Consider the following 12,906-nt stretch of genomic DNA (forward strand, 5'->3'; position numbering starts at 1 on the left):
AGTGTTCGCCTCTGCATTAGTCTATAGCTGCGTGCTGTAGACCATTGACAATGTGAATATAAGACATCCAGTGTTAGCTGTATTTCCCTCCAAAGGTCCTTTGAATTGTATTAAACAATGAAAATCATGATGTTTGAGGAAGGCACTGAAATAACTTATGATATTTGAGTTTATTACACCACAGGTCGTCTACCTACTGTTCTGATAAACTCTACCCACACAAAAATGGAGTCGTATCTCATTTTCTCTAATCGTAGCTATGTTCAGAGAGACTTAAAGTAGATAGACTTGCACACTTTGTTCCTTTCATTGTGTTAATTAAATATTTGATAGTGGTGCCACAGTTTTCTAATCCTTCAATTAGTCACTAATTGGAATTACATTTGATATAGGGAGCTGGAGAGAGGGGTGAGGTGGGGGTTGGGGGATGGTTTCTGAGGGTACAAGTTGAGTTTTGGCTTTTATTGTTATTTTTGTCACACCTGGTGTTCCACCCTGTGATGAAGATACATCCACAAAGCAAAGCTGCCTACAAAATAACAAAGTGTGTGTGTAACCCTTAATAAAGCAGAGCCTGTCAATTGGAAGACTTCACTTGTGATGTATATGTGTATTTGTTTTGATCTTTTGAGTTCTGGCTCTCAGACCTTTCTCCTCTGGAATAATAATGAGACAGATTCACTGTTTTGAAGATCCGGATAGAATAACTCAGGAGGAGAGTATTCAGAGACCCCCACAAGAACTTTATTTTACAGTGGGGTTTATTGGTATCGATGAATTGTAATCAATCATAATGAAGTTTGAATCTAATATTTGTACATACAGGTTTTTCCAGGGCCTTCACAGACATATCATGGCGTTTTCTTGAAAGATGATGGCTTTATGTGCCTCGTGTCATAAGATAAGGTGATTCAGAGGGCAAATGTCAAAGATGTTCATAGCACTGGATGTCAATAGCCTTGGATTTGTAGCTGTTCTTTCCTAGTGAACAATCTTTTAATGATTTATCAGTTTTGGGCTGGTGCTCATAGACCGCTCATATCAGATTCACTTTAGATTTACTCATGTTTTCATTTTTACCACTGTAGTGTTCCATGCAGTTGATGCATTTGATGCTACACCATGGGGACATCTTAAGGTGTTTCCCTTCTTATGATGAGTGCTGATTCCTTGAGACTCAACAATTCTGACCTCATGTTCCTCACAGCAAAGCCACATATGAGAGACCTAATGTGATGCTTCTGGAGGTCTAGTTTGTTTTAACAGCATCTGCACTGCTCTTAACTTCATCTGGAGTACCGCTCAGACTTTTTCAGAAGTTGCGTACATAGGCAAAAGAACTGAAGAAGGCTTCTTTAGTTCAGTGTTGTGTCATGGTCTTACCTGTGTCGAACAGAAGAAGAACACCTTGTCATGTCCATTTCAGTGTAGTAACAAAAAAAAAGTGTTGATGATTTAAAAAAAAATACATACACGACTATAACTGCAGGTCTGGAAAGGAGCTTGTTCTTGTTAATTAAATTATTTTAGGAAACTGGGCTCCCAATCTTACATTTGATAAAGAAAGGAATATCTTGCTGCACAGGAATGATGATTGGTTGCTTCAGGACTCTAAAGAATTAAAAAGACAAGATAAGGGAGGTATTTTCCCTCACGGTTAAATGAGCTGGCATGAAACCAGCAGTTAGACTTAAAACTGGGAGCAATACTACAAGGGAGTTTAAGACAGGTGGCAATACGCAACTGTGGTTGTATTGAGCAGCTCCATGCACAATTCGTAATGGAAAAAATTATATCAAACGGACTAGAATTTAACTATGGTCCTATGTCCCACAGACTCACATAATCATATGCATTCCTGCACAAAGCAGTGAGTAAAACACTCCGCAGCTACCCATTAGCATGTCCAACTCTACCTGCCATCTTTGCCAGGCTCAGATCTTTTTACAAGACAAGTTCAAGGGGCATCCTTTGCACTAAATTTGAATTTCCTCTGGGTAATATGTCAAGGAATTTATCAAAGCTCCCCAAAAAGACTAAATCTGAATGTGATGGAAGATCTGGACTCGAAACAGATTGGTAAAGCAGATTGGAATTTCAAATGCGAACCTCCTGGACTAATTTGCATGTGGTGCATAGCAGATTGCTTTTGAAATCCACTAATCTCAAAATGAATATGCCTCCAACATGATTCTGTCTGTCAATTGTTGCAAAACCCGAGCGCTTGTTTTTTCTCTGTGTACTGCTCTCAGTGGCCATTATAAGGACGGGGTTTTACGAAGTGTATCACTTAATTATCTCCTTAATAAACTGGTTGTCCAAGCCACCCTTGTGAACACGATATCTCAGTAAGGCCTTGAGAGAATTTCTTCAAATTTGGTATAAATATTAATTTGCACTCAAGAATGAATTAATTACATGTTGGTGGTCTAATGTCATTGGCCCGTGTCAAAATGACATGCAAAACACATTTTTGCCCAGTCTGTGCTGATCATGATATTAGAGGAACAGTTGTGGGGAATCCGTTCAAACTTTTAACAAACCGTTACTTGGATCCAAAAATGCACTGATTCTATTTAAGTAGTCTGTGAGCTTGATATATGAAGAATGCTCATTGGGGAAATTCATTACATCTGAAACAAAAGTTCACTTAGACATAGAGATGACCAGATCAGACCTTAGTAATTCAACATCTAATGTTTGCCTTCAGGGAATCCCTATGAATTTTTCATAAAACTTCACTCAGTTGGTCTGTTTTTTGATATGAAAGTACACTGGTACTATTCATCCCTCTAAAGTATTCAAACAGCTGGTTCAACCTCGTGAGCTCGACCAATTGAGCAGTACTTAAATCGCTTTTCCCCTTGCCTTTGTCTCCCTAAGAAAAATGATGATTGACAAATGTGTAATATTATTCCATCTTATTCATCTGCAAATCCACAGGGACACTTGTGACCAGCTGACTGGTTTCACTGATTGAATTTGTTCTTTGAACTCCTTTGCAAAGAAAAATAGACTAAGGGGATCAGATATGCTGCTCAGTAATAATATAGAAAGTAATCATAAGCACACACAAACACACACAGTCACATACGTGTTTGTGATGCTTACCCAGACATTGGTTGATTATGTAAAGATGAACAACAAACCACAGCTACAATTGTGTGGACCCGCACTGATTTGACCAGCAAGTATCCAACCAAGTTATTTCATAAGGAAGAATTGGTAAATTGTGTTGAGAGGCTCATGAATACCAACTGTTACCAACTGTAAGTATGGTGAACACCCAAACACAGAGACTTGTACCTCACCACCAATACCTCATGTACACTGTGGGTGTTGGATCCTCGGGGCAACCTACCTTACTGCTGTGATGAATAAAACAACAGCCACTTGGAGCTCTCTCTCTCTCTGTGTGTGTGTGTGTGTGTGCGTGTGTGTGTGTGGAGGTTCTGCTGACATGGTGGCTTTTAAATGAACTCCTCTGGGTTGCTGTTTGGCTGGCAGTATGGCAGCTTCTGGTGGTGGCAGATGGAAACGTCTCTGCTTGCTATCGTCTCTGCATGCATGCATGACAACTTGAAAAAAACCAGCGGCAGTGGTGAATGATTACTGTCAACAGAAAGCTAGACTCCCCAACACGATATTATTTATCTTTCCCATGCCTTGGCTGCTGTGATCAAATGGGCTTTACAAATAGTCAAAATATGATTTCCCCTCACGTTGAGGCAGATCATTATTTTTACTCTACTTGAAGCCTAGTTGAGAAATGTTTTTAAACAGTGCTCTAAAATTGTAACTTAATTTTTGTTTTAAACAAGCTGGCAATACCCCTCGTTTATTTCAATCTGGCTGCCAGAGCTTTGTCCGAGCAAGGTTAGGTGGATGGTGAATTTGAATCGCTATCAGGTCAAAGTCATTTCACAAATTGAAGTGTGAAAAGTAGAAAGGATTTATTAGCATGTAATTGTGTTCCATGCCAGGGTGTAACCGGAAGTCCCCTGTGTATCAATCTGTGTTTGTGTGTGCACGTCTATCTATAGTTATGAATGTGTGTGTGTGTGTGTGTGTGTGTGTGTGTGTGTGTGTGTGTAAGTGTGCACTTGTCAGTGCATTTGTACTGGCTTGTGTGACCCCCCTAGGATTGACCATTGCTAATAGGTTTGCAGATGGAGGAGCTTTATTATGCTCTTTATGACTTTTTAACTGACTCACTGCTGGTAATGAGTCTATGTGCCTATGTGTACTACTGAGGGTGTTAGAGGAAGACAGTGCTTTAGGTAGAAAGAGATAGAAAGACAGGTAGTGAGGAAGTGGGAAAATGTAGACAAAGGAGTGGCACCAACTCTGTGGGCAGATGGATTGATGATTGAAAAGAACAAATTGACAAGACAGAGCTAATGAAAGAGAAATAAGTAGATAAGAAGCACACAGTGAGTGAGCTATTGATGACACATTACTTTATTGGTCATCTGTTTATTTGTTAGTTAAAGCCACTATATCTCTACTGGATACCGAATCAGAATGACTTTTCTATGAAGGTTATTTACCCTAAGCTGCTATACTGGCATATACACGTGTGTGCGTGTTTATGCAAATAACTCTGTCTTTTGTTGTATTACTGCACAGGAAATCCTGTAGGGAAGGTGCTTTTCTTTTTAAGTTCGTGCTTCAGCAGAGGAGCACGCCCGCAGCAGCATCACCAAGGACAGGAAAGATGACTATAGCTACGAACTGTTTGAGAAATGATGAATTGAAAATCCTCTAGAATTGATGCTGGTTTTAGAGGGCAAAGAGGACGGGGACGGGGCTGGAGCAAACTAGGATGGAGAAAAACAACAAGGAGACAAGGAGACAGAATGGATAAGAGGATGAAGGAAACAACGGTAGAAGGCAGTGAGTGGGTGTGAAATCAGGAACAGGAAGATTTGGGTTGAGAGGATAAAAGTGCCAGAGGATAGCAGGTGAGGGGGGAAAATGGTTGCAGATTTTTGAAGGGGTTAGAGGACAAGTATGCGATGGAAGGGTAAAGAGGAAGAGAGGGACTGTGTGATGGAATTAGAGAAAAGTATGACGGAGAGGAGTTCGATGGAGGAGACAAAGGGATGGAGCATTTTTGCAGCTATAAATGTCGATAATTGAGAAGAGCATATGATTTGATTGCACAGGGTTGAAGAAGACAACATTAAAATATCAGAGTGTGAAGATGCTGAAGACATGCAGCTTGCCAGGGGTAAGGGGGGCAAGAGAGGGGAGATCCTACAAAATTCTCCCATTCCCTGAAATATAATATGACATTTATGATGTGTACAAATCCGAAGCCTCTTACCATCCCTTCAGGCAAAATCCTCCCAAATGTTCGGCATTAATCAGGAGAGTGAGCTTAAAGACTTAAGGTGTTTAAAAAGACCGGTTTCTTGCTTGAAAAGCAGATTTGATGCTTCGTTTCATACAGTCAAGTATGTAAGCGCTTTAAAGTACATAGACATATTTTTCCTGGTTTTGATTTCTTCATCTTTTATGCGTTTATAGAGATTATAGGTCAAACTAATTAGAGGGAATATCGGCCGATACCAATCGGTGGACGATCAATCAGAGCATCCTAATTTTTTCCTATTTAGTCTTTAATCTCTCTGTAGATTTGTTTTTATCTTTAGTCTTTATCTTCTCCAACATTGCTAAAGGCAAACACCAGAGTTTTCATTGAGGTAATTTAAAGCCTGGTTTAAATGATCCCCCCCTTTGGCCCATTAACATTTTAGTAACATTTCCACAACTTAAAACTTCCTCGAGAGAAGTAATTAGTCACTATTTAAACCAGTAAAAGTTCAATGTGGTTGTATGGTAATTCAGCTAAACTCATAGGGTTGAATCTGTACATTCCAGTACCGCTATTCATGACATCAATGTTTGTTGGTTATCCGCCCTTAAGGTTTTATCTTTCTAACAATTTAAAGTGAATATGAAGCTGTTGAAAAGCTGACCTAAAGATGTTGGAACCCACCACTATCAGTTAATGTAACAGCAGAGAACAGCCTTCAAAGTATTCAGGCTTTTAACTGCATTGCCATACAGTGACACTGTGTCTTTTTACAAAGGAAAGTAGAGATGAAAACATGTTTGTTGTGCCAGATTACCTGTCTGTGCAATCTGATGTTCTGGCACATCTGAAAACAATGGCTGCTTGATGGGTGGAGGAAAAAAACACATTTCTCTTACAGCAACAAAGAACAGGCCTTCTGAAAAAGTTTGGCATTTGGTATGTACATTGTTTGTTTCAAAAGCTATTAAAAGCCCAAAGCATCTGTTTGATTCTTAAAGCAAATGTCAGCTCATTCTTAATTAAATCTGTATCTCCATCTCCCTGAGTCTTTCAGTTACGTACAAATGCATAAACATACGTCTTCAAGGACATCAGAGCTTTGAAAGCCAGGGCAAGATTTATATGATTGTGTGTCACACAGGGCATTACATTGTGCAATGGAGGAGGGAGTTGGAGGGGCAGAGAACAAGGACAGTGAGACTGAGGCTCAGGGAAAGAAAAGAGGGATGTACAGAAGAGGAAGGGATGAATAAATATAAGCAGAATTGAGGAGCAGAAAGGGCGAGAGGTGGGGATAAATGAGGAGAAAAAGAGAAAATGGGTAGAAAGGAATCAGGGGTATGAAATGGAAGGATGAAGAGGAGGGGAGCAATGAATAGGTGGAACAAAACTATAAACCAGAACAAAGAAAATTGGGTATGCTGGTTATTAAAGGGGAGAGGAGCAAAGAGGCAGATGGTGAAATAAATCAGGAATAAGGGGATAAAAGTTAGAGACTGGGTGGATGAGAATGTGATGGTAGGACTTCGATAAAGAAAGGATTACTTGAACATGTAGAGGTGCAAGAGAAGAACGTACCTGTTTTAAAGCAACATGTTGGTATGAAGGAGCGGGGAAATGCTGCAATCAATGTGCAGAATCTGTCAAGGGAAAACACAGGCGTACTGATTGTACAGCTTAGGTCATTTTGAAGGAACATTGCTATCACCCTAATTATCATTTACTTATAACTTGGCTAAGGCTTAGATATACTCTAACGACTGGCTTTCAGCCATCCCTTCTACTGTTTTAAGATCCCAGGCAAGCCTGGCCGGACTGCAGCTGAGTCAGCTGTGGTTTGCAAATGAGCTTGACTTGGCCAAAACCATCTGAGAGCTGACATGAAGAGAAACGGAAAGAAAAATGCTGCTGTCAATTGCCTGCCCTTTACTTTCCTGTATGCAAAACTCAGGGGCTGAAACGAAATGTGCCTTAGTTGAATGGTTATTTCCAAATTGTGTTCAGCTTGCTCACTAATGAATAGAGATGCAAAACAAAATCTCAAAATGGGTTCATTTGTGTTGGAGGAAAGCCCTGGATATCTCCAGTGTGTCTTTTCAAAGCATGGAAACAGGCTGAATTCTGTCAACATGCGGCGAGGGGAAAAGGTAAAGCCGGGAGAAAGACGTGGTGAAGATAGAAATGACCTTGGCACAGCTTTGACGCTTTCCAGTTGACAAAGGACTGGAGTGCTGCTGAACTATGACTGCAAATTCTCCTGGCTGCTCGCCTCCCTAATGATGGAGCAAATTAATTTACACACCTATAATGAAAGAAGACAGTTGAGGGAGGACGGAGAGAGAAGGGTGAGGGGAGGATGACAAAAGTATTACAATGAGAGAGATCTGTCCTGCACAAATCAGCCTGGGAGATTTCTCCATAAACACACAGGGGATATAATGGAATCTCAGGCATTCACACACACACACTCACACACACACACACACACACACACACACACACACACACACACACACACACACACACCTTTGTTTTAACACGTATCTGCTATATGCTAAATCTGCTGATTGTGAGCTTGCAGATACAACAATGCAATACACTAAGGCATTGTATATGAGCAAAGATTATCAGGGCTGAGTCAGTATCGTGGGTATATCTACTTTTGTATCAACATTTCTGTTACACAGTGTAACAGTGTAATGGATTACTACTTCTTTTTCCTTCCAAAAACTGCATCAACACTGTGCGTATGAGCCCAGATGATAAATATTAGAGGTGTATTCATATCTGTCTCTGTTATATGCCACTGGCATCCTCCGTTCTTCTCTGACCATTAATTCTTTTGTCTGTTCCCTCTCTTACCCACTCACGCAAACACACACACAAACTATACAGAGAAACGTGCACATTAATTCTATGCTGTCCTCCCAAGTGTCAAAACACACTCCCTTCCAGCGCTCACGTCACTGCTGTAAATAACAGCCTGCTCCTGTGTGCTCACATCTGTGTGTGTGTGTGTGTGTGTGTGTGTGTGTGTGTGTGTGTGTGTGTGTGTGTGTGTGTGTGTGTGTGTGTGTGTGGACACTTGACACTGTAAGACGATAACCTCCCCTGTTCATCACCATCATCACTCAGTGCAGCCGCCACCATGCTTTCATCATCACATTGAGACAGCAAGACTCGGCCCATCCTTGTCACAAATCAGCGATACATCACCCGTGTGTGTGTGTATGTGTGTGTGTGTGTGTGTGTGTCTCCATAGTCATTATCTTTGTCTGTCACTGTTCCTGTCACATTACTGTCATCAGCTGCACCCTCCCTAACAGGTGTGTGAGTTCGTTGGAGCGACAGAGGCATGGAGCCAGATTTCAGAAACCTTAAGAGCCCTGTTTAGCGGCGTCCCCTGGAGACAGCAGCCACATAGGAGATAGAGAAGAGGAGGGTGTTAACAAAGAGAGCAGCTTGAGTGAATGAGGGTGAAAGGTCAGAAGGCAGGTGTACAGTTAGATGGAGAGGTTTTATTTTGCAGCACTCAGCTGTTTTACCTTTTCAAATTCGTTTTTGCAAACAACCTGAAAACAAATAATTTTGCTACAACCGTTTGACTTCTATCATTTGTCATGACCTCATCTGACCGACATGTTGCCCTCCCCTTTAACATTCAATCGCTCATAAATCCATGCTGAACGATTATCCCGAGAAGGAGCCGGCTTAATTATCGAGTCTTTACGAAATGTGGGAACATAATAACTGCAGTGGATGATGTGCCATCCTAATTTGTTCATTTAAGAAGGAAATTGAACTGTGTTTTGTACATTCAACAATGTCCCTTTGTCTGTATGAATGACATTATCTAATTTTGTGTAGTTACTGGGATTTCTGAGCTCTATGAATTATTCCACTTTAAAAAATGTTTGGGATTAATATACCATTGTTTCTTATATCTAATGATTTAATACCTACATTTGACCTACTTGAGGTAAAATCAAATAAAACAAGTTTTTAACGGGTTTTGAAAGGAGACAAAACCACTTTAGCATCACCTCAGCTGAACTTGATATTCAAGGATAATTGTATCATGCCTACACATAACTACAGTGGCAAATGTGGTAAACACACATTAGCATCAGCTTGTCATCATTACCATAGCATGCTGATGTTTTGGCAACAGGCATTACTGTGCCTTAACACAGCCACACAGCTTCTAGCATGGTTGTAGCCTTAGCCTATAACCAAAGTTGTGTCAATAAAAGTCTTATTTTTTGGAAACCTGAGCATGACCATCATAAATATAACGATATGAAAGCACTGAGAAGACCAGCTCATCCACATAATGACTCTTTAGCCCGTTATCATCCTTTCATCTTGCATGATTTTTGTCATTTGTACAGTTTATCTATCCGTTTCATGAAAATATTAAATCATGTTTCATACTTTCATCCCTTGTATCATTGGGAAATATCAAAGAGCCTGTTATGTAAATTATTCTATTTAATATAATGCACATTGCAATTTTTAAATCACTCAGAAAGAGCTGAGTTCATGTTCTGTTGATGCAGCTCTACATCTATTTACATCTTCATCATCTGTCCTTAAATAACGTTTAAAACTTGAAGGTGATGAATTTTTCTAATCAAAAGCAAATGTTGTCAATAAAGAGCAGACAATATGTCAAAGCTATGATTACTGGGATTCTAAAATCGTATTGAGCGCAATGAAAGACTGTGGAAGAAAACTTTGATGACAGACTTATCAATTATTTGTCTCATCCTCATTTGTTTTCCACCCTTAGCATCCCTGAGCCTCCCTGTGTGGTTATTTGGCAGTAAGTAGACAAACAAGTTATCTATTGCCTCTTTATCAATGTAAACAAACTGGGAAATGAATACCGAGCACTTGACCACTGGTGGACATTTGATCAATGCCCCTAGACCCAACAATCTGGGGTGTCAACTCTTGGATGCTGCATCCATTCAAACTGACCACTGTTGTTGATGATGGTTTTGAAACAGATTTAGAGCTGCTGCCTACATGCTCTGTGTGTGTGTGCCCGCGCGCTTGTGTGTGTGCGTGCCTGTCCTTGGGGCGTCTGTGTAAAACAAGATTCACTGCTTTTATTTCCTGCTTGATTTATGTTGTGACGTTTGCCTTTGCGCTCACAATCACATTACTGGAAAGTACTGGAAAGGAGTGTGTGCGTGTGCGAGAGTGCGTGTGTGTACATTGGCGTTTTTGAATCAGCATGCAGTGATGTTGCTGCAACTGGCAGAGAGCAGCAGACGTCCTTCTCTCTCCAATTCCCTTTTCTTTCTCACAACAAACATTCATTACATATGGATTTCTTAAAATAAAAATAGCAGAATACTTATTCACACACTCTTCATATACGTACTCATTCAGAATCAACTCATTCAGTTTTTATATAATGGGATTGACATTTCTTCAGTTTAACCCTCACCTGCTGCTTTTCATGACTGTGCTCTGTCTGTGGGCCTGCTCACTGTACCTAGATTAAAGAGTGTGGGTTTTCAGTCACACACACACGTAGCTGACAAATCAATGCAAAGGTACAACAGCCGACAATATGCATAGATTTGTGTACAGCACGGTGAAGCGTTAAACATGTGTCTGAAAGCACGAGGAGGGGTTACTATGGCAACTCCATCGTGGAAGTCAGATTAAAAGGACCAACAGAGTGTTTGTTTGTTTTTTTTCCCTGCTTCTTGTCTCCGTGCAAAAGCAAGTGAACTCAAGTGATTTGACAAACTAGTAAAGAAAAACGTCCCCAACCTTTTGTCTGAATGTCCTCTTCAAAGCATTAGTTCAAAGCTGTACACACAATCATCTTTCTCTACCATGAATTTGTCCTCCAGACATAAAAAACATAACATTCTCCTCTGGTGTACAAACCCTCCTGCTGCAGCAGCATCTTCCAAACTCATTGTATCATTCATGATTTATCTCCACAGGAATAGTTAATTAGTCTCTGGGTTTCACTCTGTATCACTTTGTCCAGACTTGTTTGTTTCACCTCATCTATATTGCATGATGATAAAAAACAACCAGGAATCAATCAGTGGGTGGTTATTTATAGCTGCCAAATTCTGATGGATCAAATTATTGAAGGATACATATTTCATGAGGCCTTATGATGAAGAGGCAGTTATTACAATATACTGTTCCTGAATGCCTTAGAGCAGCAGCTGGTTTTGAATTTGTTGCATGTGCTGAAATGATTTTTTCTTCCAGAAGTTTAATATCATCAACAGTTAATTTAATGGGGGGTACAGTAGGATCTGGGTTTTCCAGATTAAAATTTGTCCGCAGACTCTTTGGTGTCAGTGCAATCTACTGTTTTATGCAGTTTTATTACACCACAGTAACCTGCTCCGGGTTTCTCAGACACAAGTACTAATAATATCACATTCAATTGATGTACATACTATTTTTTTTTTTTTTTCAGCACAATTTAATCCACACTTTGCTCCACCAGGAAACATTATTTTCTCAGTAACTTGGGCCACTGTGGGAAATCAGATCATAGCCTTTGTGGTATTAGCAGCAGACTTTGCCTATTGAACTATGCAAGACCAATTATAGCAACAGTCCTCTAAGTGTGGTACAAAACAGCCCTCAGCCAATGTAGTCTGCATGGTCATTAATGGAATTCGCAACCTGTGTCTAACACACACACACGCACACGTTACACACTTTACACACTTTACAATACAAGGCTTATTTTCTGGTCAGTGAAATACAGTTAGTGGTGCTTCATCGCGCTGGCTTACACAATTAGTCGTCCAGTGGATTTCAGGGATAAACTGGGCTGAAATGAGGCTAAGAGGGAAGAGAGAGATACAAAAAAGATAACACACTGTAAATTGTGTGTAACAAACCAGAGCAGAAGACTAGATCTCCACCAGCCACTCAACATCCCATGGTGTCTCATTCTGCCATCTCACCAACAACACTAAAGGCTGACATTTATTTCAATGAATAATTTAGTATTAACTAGTGGGAACTTTATCATCCACGCTGGCACACACCGGTCCTTTCTTCTTCCATTTCTCTTTTGTGCAGTAATCATTTGAGTTAGCTCGCCTTCAGGCTGAGGCTGACCTTAGAATAAGCACAGATGTCAACCCAGCAATGGCTCCTCTTCAGTGAGGACTTTCTCTCTCGAATCTGGAGAACACAACGGCTGTTAGCCTCAGTATCCTACTACTACTCCCACAAGCTGGTCAGATGTTAAAAGGAGCTTTCAAGCTAATTATCAAGTGACAATCTCATGTATTCCAGATGTTGTGTTCAGGTGGTCATCAATCGCTTGCAACCCTTAGGCCCTGTTCAGACCTGGTATTAACGTCTGTTGCGAGTGATCTGATCCCAAGAGGACAGCTCCAACCATGTCTCTTCCCACCTGCCAATAAAATGTGTCCTGAATGTGTCTCTTGTGACCATTTGTTATTGGATCTCACTTCAAAAATGACCATCATTAATGTTTGTGAATGCGGTTGTTTTACCCTGTCTGTGCATTCACGTGTCCGATGACAACATTTGTGTTTGTATCTATGTTGGCACAA

At 40.4% G+C, this 12,906-nt stretch overlaps 1 protein-coding gene across 3 annotated transcripts in view; it reads left to right on the forward strand.

The window, feature by feature from the left end:
- grid2 (glutamate receptor, ionotropic, delta 2) overlaps positions 1-12,906 on the forward strand; it is a 423,234-nt gene that overhangs the window by 62,506 nt on the left and 347,822 nt on the right. The window lies entirely within an intron of this gene.

The sequence above is a fragment of the Paralichthys olivaceus genome, chromosome 4 (genome assembly GCF_024713975.1).
Source record: "Paralichthys olivaceus isolate ysfri-2021 chromosome 4, ASM2471397v2, whole genome shotgun sequence".
Taxonomy (NCBI): Eukaryota; Metazoa; Chordata; class Actinopteri; order Pleuronectiformes; family Paralichthyidae; genus Paralichthys; species Paralichthys olivaceus.